At 42.7% G+C, this 20,078-nt stretch overlaps 1 protein-coding gene across 1 annotated transcript in view; it reads left to right on the forward strand.

Annotated features, from left to right (window-relative positions):
- Positions 1 to 20,078, forward strand: part of DGKI (diacylglycerol kinase, iota) — a 325,776-nt gene that overhangs the window by 82,901 nt on the left and 222,797 nt on the right. The window contains exon 3 of the mRNA XM_014530144.1: positions 2,016 to 2,111. The gene's annotated coding sequence lies outside the window, so the exon portion shown is untranslated. The remainder of the gene's footprint in view (positions 1 to 2,015; positions 2,112 to 20,078) is intronic.

Genomic DNA, 20,078 nt, shown 5'->3' on the forward strand with positions numbered 1-20,078 from the left:
TTTCCAGGTATCCAGTATGGGAGAAGAGCACGAAGGAACACAGTCTGAAAACAGTCCTCACCACTCCTGCACGTGTTCCATTCATTAAAACTTGGTCACATTGCAAGGAAGTTGGGTAATAAGGTCTACTTGTGTGTTCAGGAAGAAAAGAAAAATGATGTTGGTGAATGGCTAGCAGTCCTGGCTATAAAGACCTAGGAGAGAAGCTAAACTTCTAAATGTATATAGATTTTTCTTCCATTAGGATTCTTTTCATAGGGTACATTTCCAAATGTGAGATTACTAGGTACATTTGTGAATGTTTTAATTTATTATATTGCTTCTTTAAATGCCCGTGTGTGGTTGTTTCCTTTTCCCTGTCCCCAGGATCTACCTTGTTAACTTTGAGCTTACTCACGGTGTTTCTGTGTTTTCATGTCTCTTCCCTTATAATCCCTCTTTCTCTCCTTAGATATGGCTACCTTGGCTCCTCTCTCCTCCTCTCTCACCTTCTTCTCTGGTGCCTGTACAAGGGCAGAGAAGTACCAAGTGTAATAGATCAGTCATAGACATGTTCTACAATCTATTGTCTCAGGCTTGAAGAGGTGGGGTGGGGTTTACTGGATTATGGTTTCAGACTCTACTGCACAGAGTCACCTCCAGACCTTTGAAAACTGATGCCCAGGTTTCACCTCAGAGTAGTTAAAATAAACTCTTCGGGAACAGTGCCTGAGTAATCTTAGAAACTCACCAGGTCATTTAATGAGCAGTCAAGTTTGAGCACCAGTGTGTTAGAACCACTGTGGTAGGAAGCCTCCATCTTTTTCTTTTCCTCTTCCCTCACAAAGATTGGTATTTCTAATCAGATCCTCCACTCCCCAAGAATGAGGTCAGCTAATCAGTCCTCCTGTGTCTGAATCTGGTCAGACTTATCAGCAAGGTGGGATGCAGTGTACCTGGGTTGGTACTTCCAGTGGTTTTTGACCATTTCCCTACTGTGATTTATATTTCAGTTTTTAAAAGAGTTGGCAGGATTTTTGCTGTGTTAAGGATTCCCTAGTATTTGCTGCTGTAATCATGTGTTTTATTTCCATGTTCTCTAGTAGTTTACTTGTGGATTAGCCCACTAACCCAGTGCCTGGCACCAGTGATGTGGAATAAAAGTTTATTGACTGAATAAAGAATAAAAGGATGAAAAATGGATTTTTTTAATTCTATAAATGGTTAAACTTTCAAGTTGGATGATAAATTCCCATTAGTTAGGATATTTTAGGTTGTGGAGACCTAGCAAAGAAATGCCTTTTTATATATTTACTTATTTTTACAGATATTATTCCCACCCATCACTATGTGAAAACTTTGAGTCCAAACCTATAGCTGTTCTCTGTTTGCCACTGGAAGTATTTGAGTAGTTCCAGAAGCAGAGAAATCTTTTAATTTGAAAAATTTAGAAATAATTGGGTGATGACCCTACTGAACTGGCACAACGCTTGAATTAGTAGAAATGTATTAGGCCTTTGAGTACACAGTGACTTTCAACTTCAAACTGAGTTTCAGGAAACCTCTGGCTTAGAAATAGAATTTGCCCATTACTGGTATAGATGTGTTTTCAAACAGTCTTAACTTAAAGTGCTTTACTACTGCTATCCTCCTTTGTAGCTAATTTGCTCAGCAAAGGCAATTTTGAATAGAATTTATTTTAATTGTCATGGAATCTGCAGTGTTGGGTCTTACATTGTACAATTTGAGGGTTTTTCCTCATCTGTTCAATATATATTTCAAAGATTACCACATCCATGTGTAAAGCTTCTATAGATCTAATGTCTGCTTTAGTTACTGGCTCAAACTTTCCCCCGACTCCTTTTCCCATTTCCAGAATTTTGTTAAGATCAACACCTGCAGTATTTTCAGGGGTAAGATGAAAGGTGCTTAAACTCCTTGGGTTCAACTTTCTTGCATCCAAAATCAAAATTTGAGAGCTTCCCCTTTAAGCCTGAAAGAAGACTGAAGTGCGGTGGTTCCTCCTTTCTTTCCAGGAGAACGCTGTGAATGGAGAGCACCTGTGGCTGGAGACCAACGTCTCGGGAGACCTGTGCTACCTGGGCGAGGAGAACTGCCAAGTCCGATTTGCAGTGAGTGTGCTCCTCAGACCTCTGGGCTCTGACCTCGCTGGGGGGCAGCTGCCAAATGGGGTCTGAAGACAGTGGGGTCACGGTGCTTGAATTTCCAAGGAGAGGCTTGGAAGAGCTTGTTCCTTGTTGACAGAGAGAGTGTATCAAGTTAAATTGGCTTCCAAAGAGTCAGTTTGAATGGTGTTAGGGCTTGACTCTGCATGCCACACCGTGGTTTTAATGTGCTACCTATGATGACACCCAGGGTTGGTTTTGGTTTGTGTGTTTGGTGGGAAGGAGGGAGGATGTGCGTGAAGGATTGTCTGCTTAGGTAGGTGTCTGTGTGGGTGACAGGTGTATGTGTGGAGGAAGGGTCTCTGTGGGAGGGGTGACTTCTTTGCAGGGGAGTGTGTTTGCCAGTGGGCATGACTGGTGGGTGAAGGTGGGGATGGGCGGAAACACCTGTCTGGTGTGGGTGTAGGCTAGCAAATAATTCAGACTAAGTTCTGGAGGGTAAAATTCTAGAAACCATATAAACAATCAACAGTCAACTACACTGGAATATCCTTTGCTTTTTAAAATTTACTTTGTATCCCTGTTTAGAACAATCTGTTTAAATGTTAAATTCTCTTTATGCTCTGTGAAGAGAACATGGTTGCCAGGCAGTAAATTGTGAGGAACTAAAATTCTAGTGTTGAGAGAGTAAACTTAACATTTTTGTGTAGCTTAAAATTATGAGTCTGAAAACAGAGTAACCAGAAATTGGAATAGTAAAGAAGAAAGAAATGTTCCTTCTTGGGAAATGGGCATTGTAATTGAAATAATAATTTTTTTCTTGTTATGTTTGTTTATCATGTGAAAGAAAGATTTGGGGCAAAGTGGACCTTGGAATGACAAGTGAATGTTTCTATTAATAACTAATGAGGAAGGAATTGAGTTTCCATCAGAGCTTATAGAAGAACATATCCCCCAAGGAATTTTATCAGGCTGCCCGGGATCACAAAGCTGGGAACCAAGACCTTTAAAATTACATTAGCTGTTTCGATGCCTAGTTTATAGGTTTTCCTCGGAAAACTTCATGAGAGTATTGGAGTGCCAGGGTTTTTTGAGTGAAGTTGGGATTAGGTAAATGTCTAAGAAGATTCAGTAGTTCAGCCTCTCAATTTAAAGTCAGGAAGTCTGGGTTTGGATCTCAGTGTTACCACTCATTGTGTGACATTGAGAACTTTTGATCTTTGGGCATTCTGTACCTTCTCAGTAGAAAAATGGAGTAAGATTAAGTTATTTTTAATTTTGCTTCCAATTCAGATATGTACTTAATTGTTTGCATTTCTTTTAATCTGGTTGTACATTCAGTCGATTTAAATATCATTTCAACTTTATGCCTATGTATTTTTAATGAAAGCGTAATTGCATGGAGTTTGATTAAATTAACCAAAACCAAGAGAAGCTCAGCTATTTGGACTAAAATCTTATAAATAATGAATTAACATTATTATCTTAGTTAATTACATAAACACTGGTCGTGATAACATCAAATGGAAAAAACGAAAGCTAATCTTACTTGTGTATGCACTTCTGAAATATTATCTACTGCTATTGCTGCCAACTGATAGACTGTAATTAGTTATGGAGTTCTGTCTGATTTAATTCTTTCTTGTGCTCTTTTAGGGTCAGCCACATATTACCTCTCTTGGTAAATCTTGTATCGGTAGCTAGCATTTCTATTTACTGATTATAACTTGATCACTATTCCCTCTAGACCAGGGAAAACAACAAGGAAAATAAAAGATATTTTAGGTAGATGTAAGGAGTTAATAGAATTGTGAAAATTCCTAGTGTTCTGTTGAATCTTTCTCAAAATTTTCTTCCAAATCTTGGCTCTCTTAACTCACTTTACAAAGTGTCTTGACAATGAAGAGCTCTCATCTAAAAAATGTTGGTTAAATGAAGGGATAAATCAGTGAAGAAGCTGAAGACCTAAACTGTGTTTCCTCACTAGATGTTTCTAAAGGCTCAGTTTCTATAAAGTGAGGAAAATGTTGTTTGGAGAATTAGTTGACATAATGCATTAAAAGGACTTATTTGCCATAGTGACTGATATAGTGAATTACAGAAAAAAAGGAGGACAGGAGCAGACAATCCTCAAAAGAACTACGAAAGACAAATATATATATGAAAAATATAAACAAAGACACCTAAATTAAAACAACTATGAAGAGTCAACATCATGTGCCTTACATTAGTAAGGATTTGTGAAATAATAATACATACTGCTGGTTAGTTTAGGCCCAAATGGGTACTGTCATTGTTAGTTGGCAGGGTTGTGAACTGATATACCTCACAGTATGTAAGTAAAGCATTAAAAGCCTAGCTCTCTCTGCCCATTTGTGGCAGTACATTTTGAGAGGGACATTGACAAGCATGAGAAGATGCAGAAGAGTGTGCTTACGTGGGTTTGCAGTAGGGAACTTTGTAGAAGGAAGAGTTCAATACTCTGGGTTGAAGCAGAGTAGTACAGAGGGAAGGGAGAGAGCCTGGACCTCTTCCAGTGTTTGAAGAACTGCCAGGAAGAAAAGAGAAGTAGGTGTCTTGCTCTTTGTTGTTAGGAAGACAGTACTGACTCTAACAGTGGCCCTCACACTCTGGTAAAAGAAACGTCATCTGGGGAACCTGTTAACAGTGTAGGTTATTATTTCTCTCTCTGCTCCAAATGCTGATTCACTGGGCCTGGAGTTGGACTTGAAAATCTGTGATTTCAGCAAACACCTCAATGAATTACAGAGCAGATGGTCCACAAAGTTGACTTTGAAAAACAGTGTATTATAAGAAAGAACTTCAACAATGAGAGCTGCCCAGTAAGGGAACAAGGTGCCCGAAGAGATGGGCTCAAAGGGGGTGGAAGGGCATCTTGATACTGTGTGTGTGTGTGGGGGGGAGGGGCAGGTTACACATCTGCTTTTGGTAAGAGGTTAGATGAGAAGATCTCAAAGAGAGCCTCCAGTTTGAGTGTTTTATTTGCAGTTTTCTTAGACTTGAACAACATTTTTTGTAAGAAAAATGAGAGCATTATATTCTCATTTCTTTTAATGAGCCACCTTTGAAGAAAGCTGACCTGTGAGATAGGGACCAAATTACCACAGCCAGATGCTACCTGCAGTCTTCTAAGCGAAGTGCAGGCAGAGTGCTCAGAGGAGGAGTGAACCCACCACTGCAGAGCGCCTCACTCTCTTTTCCCTATTGTAGCAAAGCAGATGTCACGGGAGAAGTTAAGAGAAGGGTGAAGTCAATGTGGGTTGAGTAGCCGCCTCTGTCTACTCAGAGGTGGCTTCATGGAAGCAGGGACTGAGTACGGTTTTGGAAAACAGGTAAGATTTACATAAGTGGAGTTGAGGAGGGAGAACATTTCAGGCAGGGAGAGGAACATGAGAGAACTCAGAGGCACGAGACCACCATGAGACATGCATGAGCCCTCACAGGGCGTGTGTTAAGTAAGGATGGAAATAAGAACAGATGTGTGTGTGTGTGTGTGTGTGTGTTTGGTTTTCTGAACCATAACTTGGAGTGCATGTTATAAATGCCTGTGCTTATGAAGCATGGCCTATAATATATTGTCTAAATCAAAACTACTTGTAGGTGAAAGTTACTGCTGCTATAACATCAAGGGTCACCTGCATCAGGGACACTGTCACCCTAACTTATGAGGACATTGCCATAGTCTATTTCAAACCAAAGCTGTCCGGCAAATCCATGACCTCCTGCTCCCTGGTTGATATTTGGGGCTTTAGTGGAGGGCAGCAACAGGCCAGGCCATGAAGACTGTTGAAGGAGAGTTTGCTCCAAAGCCTCGGGGCTGAACCCGATGACCTTTAACATCCTTCCTCTTTTATGTTTCTGTAGTGGCAACATTCAATACAGTAGAATGTCTCTGAGCAGTTATTTAATGGGATTAAAGTTATTTTCAGATCAGTGACAGTACCCAAATTAGTAACTGTTTCTTTTTCTGGTCTAGAAAGGAGAAAGGGATGCAGAAAATAATGAAATTGGAACAGAAGGATCACTGTTTCCCAACATGACTATGGAGGGAAATTTAAATAAAATTCCAACTGGGGCAACTCCTGTTTGGTGATTTTATTTGGATGGACATTTGTTCATTCATTTGTTCTATTTAAGTGTTATAGGCTGAGTACCCATTATCAGAAACCTCAGTGTTGAGAGTGACAGTGAATTGTAAGCAACATACTCACAGTTTCCTGGGTAGAAATCATTCTCATGCTTGTTGATAAGATATACAAAGATGTTCATCCAATATTCCCGAAGAAACTCACGCCTCCCGAATAATCCCCAGAGCACATAACCAGCGCACAACTATTTTCACACTTAAGATACTTGCTTACACCATATGAGGATATACACTACCTTAGTCAGACCTGCCTAGATGCATGTAGACACAGACAGGCAACCTGTAGTAGCAAGGAAGTGGACTTTGTGTGGGACTGACCTGGGTTTGAATCCTGCTGTTTCATCTATATACTGAGTGAACTTTGGACACATTGTTTCACCATTCTTGCCTCCATTTCTAATTTAAAGTATTGTTAAGCTCAACCTCAGTGGTTCTTATTTCTGGATGAGCATTGCAGTCACTTGAGAAACTTGATTTTTTAAATGGTTGGTTCCCAGCCTGGAGCTACCACATCAGACTGTCTGGTGAGTGGCGCTGGGCATGAGTGTGTTGAAAGAAACAAACTCTACAGATGATTCTGTGTGCTCTCACACGGGTGGGTAGAGAGCCTCTGGTCTTCATAAAGAGAGTGTCAGGACCAAAGGGGGTGGCCTGGTCCTCGCACCTGCTATGGTAACTGTTATAGGTTGTGTTGTGTAACCCAAAAACATATGTTATAGTCCTAACCCCAGGGACCTCGGAATGTGACCCTATTTAGAGATAGAGTGCTGCAGATGTAGTTAGTTAAGATGAGGTCATACTGGAGTAGGGTGGGTCCTTGATCCAATATGACAGATGTCCTTATAAGGAGAGGAGAGGACAGGCAGCAATACACATGCAGAGAGGAGGGCCATGTGAGGACAGGCAGAGGTTGGAGTGATGCAGCTGGCAGCCACGGCCCGCCAAGGATTGCAGGCCCTCATAGAGGCCAGGAGAGAGGCACGGGCAGATGCCCTCAGAGCCCTCAGAAGAGTGCCAACCCTGTTGACTCCTTGATTTCAGACTGAGCTTCCAGACCGTGAGAGGATACATTTCTGTTGTTTTAAGCCACCTAGTGTGTGGTACTTTGTGAGGGCAGATTCGGAAGCACCTTCTATAACAGGGATGGCGAACTTATGACACGCGTGTCAGAGGTGACACACGAACTCATTTTTTTGGTTGATTTTTCTTTGTTAAATGGCATTTAAATATATAAAATAAATATCAAAAATATAAGTCTTTGTTTTACTATGGTTGCAAATATCAAAAAATTTCTATATGTGACACGGCACCAGAGTTAAGTTAGGGTTTTTCAAAATGCTGGCACGCCGAGCTCAAAAGGTTCGCCATCACTGTTCTATAAGGTGGTGAGTTACCTTATCTGGCCGTACAGATGCCTGCACAAGGCTCACGGATGCATGCACAGAGGTACGTTTCGATCGGCTTGACTGAGGATTTTGGCTGAGAGGTATGTGGCTTTCTGGATAAGTGAGCTGAGAGCTGTGGGGAAGAGAGTGTGGGCAGACAGGTGAGTGAGAGTGCATAGGTTGGGTAAGAGACAAAGGGAACTGTCAGACTCCAGAACGCTCTTACCAGAAATCTCTTCTCTATTTTTAAATGTGCTTCTGCCACCTTTTTTTTTGTGTGTGTGGGTGGGCTAATGGGTACTGCTTTACTTTTCTTTTTTAAGTATGTTTTTATTGATTTTAGAAAGAGAGGAAGGAAGAGGGAGAGAGAGAAAGAAATATCGATGAGAGAGAGAGAAATATTGATCGGCTGCCTCCTACAAGCCCCTCAAGGAAGATTGAGCCCACAACCTGGGCATGTGCCCTGACCGGGAAGCAACCCAGCAACCTCTCGGTGAATGGGAAGATGCTCAGTAAACTGAGTCACACCGGCCAGGGCTGCTTTTATTTCCTTATTGTTTTGTTCATGTGTTTTTCTTTCATCTTTTCCTGGTGTGGGTAATGTTTGGCAAAAATGGACAACCCCACCTGTACTATAAGGAATATTGCTTTCAGTGTAACAACCATAGTTTTGTTTCATAAATGAATGAATGGCATTAGGGAGGCCATGTCACAGGTGTGAGGGGGAGTGGAGAGTGAGGAACCATGCAGATCTGGAGACAAATAGATCTGGATAAAACCCTAGCTCTGCCCTGCTTCTCTGAAGCTCAGGTTCTTCTAGAAAATGATGAAGATTATATGTGCTTCTCAGAATTGCTACAAGGGTTAATTTAGTTCACAAATGTTAATGTCCTCCTTCTTTCTCTCCCGTTGCTGCTTTCTTCCTTTTTTTAAAAAATATATTTTATTGATTTTTTACAGAGAGGAAAGGGAGAGGGATAGAGAGTTAGAAACATCAATGAGAGAGAAACATTGATCAGCTGCCTCCTGCACATCCCCCACTGGGGATATGTGGGCAGCCAAGGTACATGCCCTTGACCAGAATCAAACCCGGGACCCTTCAGTCCCTAGGCCGATGCTCTATCCACTGAGCCAAACCAGTCAGGGCCGGTTGCTGCTTTCAATGCATTAAGTTGAATGGGTTAATTAGTAGTTTGGTTGGACTTGGTTTTAACAATGCCTTTTGTTTGGGATTGTCCTAACCCCAATACTGAGACTCTTAGAGATTCACCTATTGTTTTGCTGCTGCGTGTCATATCTGTAGTCTCACTAGGTCATGGGTGGGACCAAATGAGTGTGACAAATCAAAGTGACCCATTCTAGACAGGAGCTCACAGGCCCTGTCTTCTTACTGGTGGGCCAGAAGCCTTATCATTGAATTTGGCATCACAGCATCTGCTCACAGGATGCTGGCCATGCCCCTGGGTCCTTGGAATAAACTTGTAAGAAGAGCACAGGGCAACCCTGGTTGGGTAGCTTGGTTCAAGCATTGTCCTGATACACCCAGGCTGCAGGTTCAATCTCTGGTCAGAGCACATTCAAGAATCAACCAATGAGAGCAGAAATAAGTGGGACAACAAATGGATTCCCCCCCCCCCTTTTCTCTCTCAAAAATCAATCAATAAAAACTTTAAAAAAGAAAAAGTACAAAGGCACTAGCTCCCTGCCGTAACTGAAGCTTTTCCTTGTTTTCAAAAACCAAAATCCTGAACCTGGTCACACCCTATTTCATCTCTGGAAGATGGGCACACAGGACAACATCCTGTGCAGATACTGTCTGGTGTGCATCTGTGTGCTGTGAGCACACAGGTGACAGGACCAGTGCCCAGCACACACTGCTGAGGCTTTATGCCCATGCACACATTTGGGGCTGACAGGTGTACACCACAGAGCTCTCGCTTCAGAATGCATTGAGACCACTGGCCACCCCTCTGTTCAGACTGGCAGATTGATGATTCTGCACCCCCGGATGGTGGCTTGGCTGGGGGGGGGTGCAGGTTATCAGAGGGAACCGTGAGTGTGGCAATAAAGCCAGGCAGCTTAGCCAGCTTTCTGAGTTGTTTGGGTGCCAGCCTTGAAGATGCCATCTCCAGGAGCCGCCAAGGCGGCGCTCTGCCAGAGGCCTCGCCCACCACGGGGATAGAGAGGAGCTGATGAGCTAAGATGACTCAGCGAGAGCACAGCCATCAACATAATAGTTTTGAAAAAGCATTTGCACAGCCAGACTCTGCTCCTGACCCCTAGTCATGGGATGTGAGTGGAGGGAGTGGGGTGTTCCTGTGGGTGAGTGATGTTGCCGTGTGTGTGGCCAGGTGGTCAGCATTTGCATGCAATCATTCAAGTGCACACTTAGAACTGTGTCTCTCATGAGGCAGGTCCTTGGTAAATGCTAGGCACTGTTACAACTATTGTCATTGTCATAACTGTAATTACTGGGCATAGCGTGCTAGCCATGGACTTGAGGAGAATATACCAATTGTATCTGCTTTATGCAATAGAGATAGTGATGGGACATGGAGCTTAGGGAGCTTTAGGGTTTTGTCCCTCCTTCCTAGTGGCACCATTGGATCAATGGCACCATTGTCTGTTTGCACAGACATGTTATGGAGAGCATTAAACTCACATAAAAACAATATGGGGTATTGTTCATGAAAAGGGACATGGGATCAAATAAGTTTGGGAAACACTGAACACCTTTAATATGCAAATATGCATTATGAAGCTCTCAGAAGGGTGTAAGGTATGCAGGATTTCCTGCTTTTTTCTGGGGGGTGGTAAGGATCATTGAATCCATTATTTTCCCCATAGAACAGCGGTTCTCAACCTGTGGGTCGAGACCCCTTTGGGGGTCGAACGACCCTTTCATAGGGGTCGCCTAAGACCATCGGAAAACACATATATAATTACATTATGATTCATAACAGTAGCAAAATTACAGTTATGAAGTAGCAACGAAAATAATTTTATGGTTGGGGGTCACCACAACACTAGGAACTGTATTAAAGGGTCGCAGCATTAGGAAGGTTGAGAACCACTGCCATAGAACATCTGTCAACATTTTGTGGGATGTCAGTATTCAGTGGAAAACTGAAATGCTCATACAGTGCAGTTTCCCTAGCACTTTCCAATGTTAATCAATAACAGCCCTTTGGGTGGTCACTGGAGGCTATTTCCTTAAAGGTAAAGGAACGAAAAGTCAGAGATGCTTAATCCCCATCGAGCTTTGTAGTTTTTCTGTATCTTTGTGCAATTATTTTGCCTTTACACTTTCATTAGTCTCTCTCTCTCTCTCTCTCTCTCTCTCTGATTTTATTCTTAGAGAAGAATTTTAGATCAAGGTTGTGCTTATTTGTACATGGGTTGGGTATATGTTTGCGTGGAACAATCCTGTTATTTAATAAAAATTATTTGCACCTGATTCAGCGTAGAGTTTGCATATCACCTAGGCAATGCCCAGGTGTGCAGAAATGCTTTCCTTTCTAGTGCTCAGTTCTCCTCAGTGACAGGGACCCAGAGCCACAGAGTTGACCCCATATTCTTGATGCTCAAAGGCTCCAGTCTTGGCTGAAGCATTATTTGCATTAGTTGTTACCCAGAATCCCCTCTGGCCTCCGAGTTGACACTGCTTTTAGGAGCTTTTTATTGTTGCCTACCTCATGTACCAGGCAGATAGAAGGAAATGGAGAAGCCTGCTTTGATGTCTTCATTACAGCAGGTGTGTGGGATTTGGAATCAAATGACCTGACTTTGAATCTAGGTTCTGAGATTTTTCTAGTTGTGTGACGGTAGCCACGGTTTTAACCTCTTTCAGTCTCAGTTACTCATCTATAAAATGTGGGTAATACCTGCTTCTTATGGATGTTGTGAAACTTGAGTGAGATAATGCATATGTAACAATTAACAGTGTGGCAAGTCACAGACACTCAACAAAAAGTAGTTACTATAGTCATTTCTTCCTTCAGTGAAAGTGGTTCCAATGGATTGTCAGAAACTGAAACCCAAAAGGCAATGCCAGACTATTAACTTTGGAGGCCCTTAGTCATCACCTCTCTCACTGAATAAAAGAGGGGCTGGATCCTGTGGGGGTGTAACAACTAGCCCAGCTGCCAGGCTACCCTGGACTCTGTGCCCCTTCTCCATTCTCTTGATCCTCTTATACCACATATTATTTTCTATTATCTAAAAGCAACATCACTCACTTACTGTCTGTCTTCGCCACTAGAACAAGCTGCATTTAGCTCATGGGCTTTGCCTGTCTTGTACTCTCCTGGATCCTTAGCACTGAGAAAAGTGACTGCCATTTTTCACGGAAGGAATGAATGAGTTCACTGATAGGATTGTTCAGAGAGATACACATACACACACAGACACCTGTCACGGGATTAATCCTGCCACTTAAGTACCATTATGCTTGAATTCCTGACTTATTTTTAAGGCTCTTCACAGGGAGGTTCAACACTAATTACTAGCAGGCTACTGTGGAGTTCTAACTCCTATTTAGCCCATGTGATGCCTACTGAGCCCATTTATTGGATTCTTTTTGAGGTAGACAGCTGTTTTCCACTCTTGGCACAGGTGGTCATGGTATGGTTGTCATTAGTCCGTTCCCATGGGGCTCTCAGGAGAATAGATTTTTCTAAAGCAATAATGTCAAATATGTTCATCTGTCTTCATCAGTTTTGTTCTCTTAATCTATCACTCATAAAGAAAATGAAAGGGAAGTAGTAAGTTAGATAGAAAGAGATGGCTTTGCATCAGCAAGACCCAAGTTCCACTCCTAGCGAATCTATCTTGGGAAAGTTGCTCGATCTCATTAGGTCTCAGGACCTCAGCTGTGAAAAAGGTGAATGGCACCCATCTTGCATGGTTGAGGTGAGCTGTGCTGATAGTGCACATAATGTGTAAATCCTTCTGCCAGCCTCCTGGGAAATATTCTGTGGTCATCATGTCTTTGGAAAAAAATGGTGGGCAATGTGTGTATGTGAGTGAAAACCACACTGCCACTTGGAGATACAGTGTTGGGGGAACTGTGACTGAAATGCTGGTCTTCTTGGGCTAGATCGATTGGAGGCTTTGTCTTCATTGTGTCACCAGTAGCTTGGGATGTAGGAAATGGCAATGAAAAGGTAGCTAATTTACCACGGCTCAATGTGGTTTATGTAGATATAGTGTCCCAGATTAAAACAAATGTCTATAGATATTGTTTAGAAATCTTAAGCTGTGATCTTGAAAAAACAATTCCATCAATTTCCACAAAGCAAACTGATAATGAGAACCTTTTAGGACTCACACTGCAAGTAAGAGGGTGTATGTGATCTATTACATCAGCAATGACTAAAAGGCAAACTTTGGTATGTCTAGTTTATATTAAGCCTCAGATCTCTGCTGTGCCCTCTATATCCCACATTAGAAGTAGAGAGAGCCATTAAGACAACATTGAGACATTATTTCCTGTTGTCCTCATGGTGATTTCTGTAATATGTCCAGCCCATCCACATTCATATCCATCTGCCTGAAATTTGTGAGTACACTTGTGCCTGTGTGTGTAGGATGCTACTTGTGTGAATGTCTGCTTATAAGTGTTTGTATACTTGTAATTGTGTTTACATACAACCATACAGAAAAACTTCAATTAATCTATACAAGATGCATGGCAACTCTGATGTGAGATATCTTTGAAGAGAGTATAAAAATCGAAAATCAGCTAGAAAGAACCAAAGATAGGAAGGTAGCCCATGATAAAGTTAGAGAGCTATTGACTGATCATATGAGCTGGCACCAAAGCTGGGCAGCACAGAGGGGAAAAAATGAGAATTAAAAACACACAGAGAGAAAAGATAAGGAGAAGAAAATACAAAGCAGAGACAAGAGAAGAGAGCGACAAAGTACAGAGACAAGAATAATAATTATGGAAGTATGAGGTGTCCTTGGGTAAAATGAGAACCAGGAATGGGAAATAGAATTGGGGATTTTTGAATATTTCTTTGAGTTCATTAAGCTGAAATCCCTTTTTAATGCTTCATATCCAGGAAGTCCCAAGCAGTGTAGCAATCTTGGGCCAGTCAATGCCAGGGCATGCTAAGCAATACACAGCCCAGCTCTGAGAGCAGCAGTGTGCTGGTAGCTTTCCATTAAACTGTGCCAGCCATATAACTGATCAGGCAATCACCATACTTCTCATAAGTAACAGCTGCAATACATATTTGCTTCATACATCAATAACTGGACGAATTTTATATCCATTTACAAAAGATAGTAGCGGTGTGCATTAGTTATCCAATCGAGTTCCATGTAGATGGCTAACATTCACGTGTAGATTTCTATTGAAGCCCATCAGAGAATTCTTGTATCTTCTTCTCATTAAAAAATAATAAATTCACCAACATAAGCTACTTTTAAATTACTGTTACAGAGAATGATTTGGTACAGATTTTTAGAGTAAACTATTAAGACATATGTACTTTTTTCTCCCCTTAAAATGAATCCTCTGCCATTCTGAGCATAGTTTTTTTTTTAATCCTAATTTAATGGAACAACACAATGAGGTATCATTCTTTATAACCAACCACCAACTTTACTAGATTCCAGTAGCTTTGAATTAATGCTGGTTCTAGCAATTTGGTTCTTGCCAAATTTGTCCTCATGTGAGTGCTGACTGGCTGATTTTCAGGCAAAGGGGAGGTTTTCCTGTGTCTTTGGGGTTCTCGTAGTCAGCTCACGTAGTCCTTTCCCTTCTCTTTGCTATCTGCAGTAAGATTTTGTTTTTTTGTCTCTTCAAATGGAAGACATAAACTATGCTGGCTGCCAGGGAAATAGAAAGCTTTTCTTCACATCCAAACAAGGACAAGAATGAACTTTTCTTATTTCTCTTGGTGTCTCTCAAGAAACTGTAGAATTGACTCTCTGGGCCTTAGCTCAGGTGGGTCCTGCTTACCCTCTAGATTTACAGACACACCGGAGGTGACTCAGGGGAGGCAACTCTGCAAACACAACACTCCCTATGCATATTGCTCCCGGTAATGTGTTCCTTAGAACAGAACAAAACATGGTGTTTGAAGAGCAACTTAAGTGAGTTTTATTGTAGTACTTAGAGGCAATCCCAACCATAACACAGCAAGAGATGGGCAGTCAGCCAATGCCCACAGCAGCAAGCTGACCAAGGTGTGGGAGCGTGGCCATCCATGGCTATCGGTTATTTCACTGAAGGACATAAGGCCCAGGTATGAGAAATCTGTGCTACCCTTGGGGGAAGCATGCATGTGACTAGAAAGAACGGTTTGCCCTATCAGTTAATCACTTACATCTCTGTCTTCTTTTCTCTTCCATTCTTGTCACTCCAATTCAGGCCCTAATTATCACTGTGGACTCTCATTACTTATTCTCTTTCAAAAAATATCCAACGTCTTATGACCTGCAAGACCGTGTATGTATGATCTGGCCTGCCATTATTGTCTGGCCTCATCTCCACTGAGTTTACTCCACTCCTGCAACCCCTGCCCCTTCGTCACTCCTCAAACCTCCCAAGGTCCTCAGGCCTCTGGGCTTTGCACTTGCTGTTCTATTTGCTAGGAATGCTTCCCACCCCCCTCACCCCCCAGACATCTCCATGGCAAAGTCCCCCACTTCCTTCTGGTGTTTCCCAACATGTATCTTCTCAGTGAGACCTTTCCTGGCCAACCTACCTACAACTTCAGTTCTCCTCTACTCCCGATTCTATTTCCTATTCCCCATTCTCTCCTTAATTTTTCTCTTTAGCATTTATTACTATTAATATTTAGATACTATTTTGATTTATCTTGTTTATTGTCTGTCTCTTCTAAGGGAATGTAACTTCCATGAGGTAAAAAACAATTTAAGAATGTTTTGTTCATTGCCGTATCCCCAATGCCTGGGATAGTGCCTGGTGCCTAGTAGATACTCAGTATTTTTTGGTTGACTGAATTAATAAATTACTCATCTCATTTTCTCTTATCTGTTGCCTTCCTTTTTTTCAGATAATCTAGTGCTACATACTGCCCCAAGATTAAATTATTATTTTTGGCTACATAAAACTCACAAACTCTATTAGTGCCCCATTGCCTATTAGGTTAAATTTTCTATTTCTCAGCCTAGACTTCAGGACTTAAACAATCTTTTTTCCAATCCACCTTTCTAGCCTAATCTGCACCACTCAATCAGGACTTCTGTTTGGGAAGCTGGCTTCCTTGCTGGCCCCAGCTCTGTCCAGCACGTTTCTTCCCTCCCCCACTACTATTACTCAAATAAATATTCCAATCTAATGAGTTTATAAGCATAGGTGGAAGCAGCGAGAATAGAATTTCTGTTCTTATCTCTACCCAGTTATGTAAGGGGTCAGCCTTCTGAAAAATAGCCTTCCCATTGGGTATTTCTGTGGCTTCCCTAAAGATACCTCATTTGTGCTCACAAAATCAGTGGTTCAGCTATAACCACCATGAATTTTCTACCCTAATTTTACTTTAATGTTTGTAAAGGTCTTTCATCCCTTAAACACTCTTAGGGTGGCTCCTTATCTCTTCTTTGGGGATTGCCTTTGTGAGAATGCCTGTGTCCTACTGTGGGTTTTGCTTCATAATTCCAAAGCCACCAGTTCTTCAGACTAGAGCTGGATTGGGGGCTGATGTGGGGAGAAAGCCCTTCTCTGCAAACCACTTTTCCTTTCCGTTATCTCTCCCATCCTCTCTCCCTCCCTCCTTCTCTATCTCCTTCCCTCCCTTCCTCCCTCCTCTCTGCCAGAACATCTGTTGAGCTTCCGTAATGGTCAAGCATGTCCTTGGTGTTGGATTATAGCCATATGGAAACACGCAGGGGAATCTCCATCTTCCTGGAAGTCTACTGTGAGCCTCTCAGGTAGAGTCTGCTGTGCCATTTCTCTTGCAGACCTTGATGACACAGCTCCTCTGGCTTCTTAACAGCCAGTGTTCCCACTCTTCACACCTGTGGACACCCAACTCTACCTGATCCCCCAACCGACGCACCCATGGAAGCTTCCACACTCACCCATCAAACCTGGTGCCCAACATCTCATGCAAATGGGCACCTGTGAGTCTGGTGACTGTGCCCCGTTGGACACGCCAACCAAGTCTCAGTGCCTTTTAGGAAACATCGCTGCCTACTATGTAATGAGACTTTGGATCTTCTCTCTGCTGGAGGGATCCTCAATTTTTCAAATGTATGTAAAGTTTAAGGCCCAAGTAAAAAATATGCTTTCTCTGTTGGGTCTTTTTTTACTGATTCAGCTTCTGAGGTTTTACCCTCCTATAAATTATAGCACCTGCTGTCTGAGCTGTTCATTTAGCACATAGCCATGTGGGACCCTCTTCTATTAATGACCTTATCTTTTGAGTCCTTCTTGTCTCCTCACGTGGCTTACTAGGAAGGACAGTAGCTTCTTCCTTTTTATTTCCTGTACAGCACTTAGCATTGCTTTATATACATAGCGGTGGTTAACATTATTTATTGAATAAATGTCCAGAATATGCTTTGGAAAGGTCAATGGTTAACAAGCTGTCGCAGCAACATGGAAAATTCCCTTGAGTAGGAGACCTCAGACGATCATGTTTCCAGGTTATGGCACATGCAGACTGAGGCATATTGTACAGTTGAATATTGCACGAGTGTTTTTATGCACTAGTTTACATGAGTCCCCCTTCCGGCCTTCTTCTTTTTTAAAAAAATATATTTTTATTGATTTCAGAGAGGAAGGGAGAGGAAGGGAGAGGGAGAAAGAGATAGAAACATCAACAATGAGAGAGAATCATTGATGGGCTGTCTCCTGCATGCCCCCTACCGGGGATCGAGCCCACAACCAGGTGTGTGCTCTTGACTGGAATCGAACCTGGGACCCTTCAGTCCGAGGCTGACACTCTATCCATTGAGCCAAACCAGCCGGGCCCAGCCTTCTTTAGTTCTTGCTCCTTGTTCTTTCAAATATTCTGAGGTTCTTTGGGCATGATTTAGTATGTGTTGTGCCAATGGTGAGGGGCCATGTCAAAGGGATTCAACCCTCACCCAGCTCTTGTCTGTCCAGAGGACACATGGCACCTTGACAAAGGAAGAACTATTCTCCATGGGCCAACAGTAGTCAGGCTGAGGGTTGGGGCCTTTTAACACAGAGCAAGGTCTCCCTGTGGTAGACCCTCTGCAGAGATCTCCGGCAGTACCTTGGACCACAGACTTCCTGGACATGGGGCACTTCTGCTCCTTGTCTGGGATCATGAAATCCCATTGTCACAGAGAGACTTACTGATGTAATGAGGAGCCATAATAGGGGTGTGCTGGAACTTCAACTAGCCACCTTCCTAATTTGTCTGAAATGTCCTCTATTCTGCTTGGGGAAAAGAAAAGGCAGCATGAGTGAGAATGGAGGCTGTTCTTCAGCCCTGAAATCACATTAATTGAACTTCCAGATAATGTCATTCTTCATTTTTCCTAATACCAATTTACAGATTGTATCCCAGGCTCCCCAGAGAAGCAGAACTTGCCAAGTATGCTTGTCATTTCTCCTAATTGGGTGTTTAAATTAATCAGAGGACTCTTGTTTTCATTTACCTTGGATTATACAGCAGCAACATTCTGGTTCATGTTGCTCCTAGAGGCAATCCCATTGAAAGGGCAACAAATTTCTGACATTCTAAAGCAGGGGTGGGGATCCTTTTTTCTGCCAAGAGCCATTGGACATTTATAACATCATTCTAGGACCATACAAAATTATCAACTTAAAAATTAACCCGTTATATTTGGTCAAACATTTAATTAACTCTTCACTGGCATTGAGCTAGACCAGTGGTCAGCAAACTGCGGCTCGCGAGCCACATGCGGCTCTTTGGCCCCTTGAGTGTGGCTCTTCCACAAAATACCATGTGTGGGCACGCACGTACAGTGCGATTGAAACTTCGTGGCCCATGTGCAGAAGTCGGTATTTTGTGGAAGAGCCACACTCAAGGGGCCAAAGAGCTGCATGTGGCTTGCGAGCCACAGTTTGCCGACCACTGGGCTAGATATTCCCCACCCTGCTCTAAAGGCTTAGGAAGCTTCCTCTCCTCTACTTTCCTGAGTATTTCATTTGCTGCACCCTTGGAGAGAAAAAAGGTACCCTTGTCTGTGCCCTGCTGTCCATCATCTCTACTGCTCCCACCAAAGTGGCCCCGTAGACTGAGCTTTGTGTTCGTAAGGGAGTAAGAAGAGAGAATAATATTCTTGTCACCTCACTTGCTATTTCCCCTTTGCCTGATCTCAAACCCTCCCTTTGATCAGTTTTATTCCTGAATATAAGACCTTCTGATCTGGGAAAGGTAAGGGGCTGAGAACTCACTGAGGAGCAGACAGCTTGGTAGAAGCTTGACTTAGTAAATCTGTCACACCAGCCTCATCCACCCTTCTGTTTCCCTGCTTTCACCACCCACTGGCCCTTCTGATCCTTTCCCCAGAGTGCCTTCTCCACATCCTTCCCCAATTCCAGTTTGGTTGAGTTCCTGCCTGAAGCCTCTGGCCACTCATTTTCTATCACTGTGGTCTCATCATAGGGGTGGGACTAATGGAAGAGTCACTCCTTGCATTAGTTCTGGGAGCTCAAAGTTTGGAAATTCTGCCTGGAGTAAGATGCTGCAAGCCCCAAACTTGGTTCTGCCAGCAGCAGGCTCTGGCCTCTGAGCTCTCCTGAGACTGGGAAACTAAGAAAGGGTTGCCATGCTGGCTCGGAGGGCTAAGTATTTCCTCCTATTTCTCCACTTTTGATCTCTGCGATTAACTCTGTGGAGGTGTGCCTGCCTTGTACATGCTTCTTGGGGTCAAACTTCAGACCATTAGGGATGACAATCAACATCAGTTACCCTAGGCAGCAAGGAGGCCCAAATACTTTCACAAATCATAGGTTTATGAATCTAGGTTTCCCTTCTTCTCTTCTCCTCCCTCCTTTCTCTTTTTCTTTCTAACAAACAAACCACATTAACTACCATCAGATACTCATTGCTACTTAGCAAAAATCACATCTCTTGTTCAAACAAAGAAAAAATAGCCTTTTTGGTGGTACGTTTGGATCAGTGACTTGTGACCAAAGGAAGTGGGTGGGTGAGAGGATTAGACAGTAAACTCTTTATCAGCGACAGTTATCTACTTTCTACCACTGCTTGCTTCTGATCCTTTTGGCCCAGCCTCTAAGGCCCCGGTCCTACTCCCGTGCTGGATATGCGCTGAAGGTTGGTGAGGAGCTGTCACTGCTTTGAAACCAGTGATGACCACAGCGTGGGAAACGTGTAGGGCCAAGTCAGAACTTGAATGTTCTCTCTTACAATCACTGTAAGGTCTGCTAGTTAGTTTGCCCACCATCCTAAAGCATGGCATGTCATTTCATTATTATTATGT

The sequence above is a fragment of the Myotis brandtii genome, unplaced genomic scaffold (genome assembly GCF_000412655.1).
Source record: "Myotis brandtii unplaced genomic scaffold, ASM41265v1 scaffold724, whole genome shotgun sequence".
Classification (NCBI taxonomy): domain Eukaryota; kingdom Metazoa; phylum Chordata; class Mammalia; order Chiroptera; family Vespertilionidae; genus Myotis; species Myotis brandtii.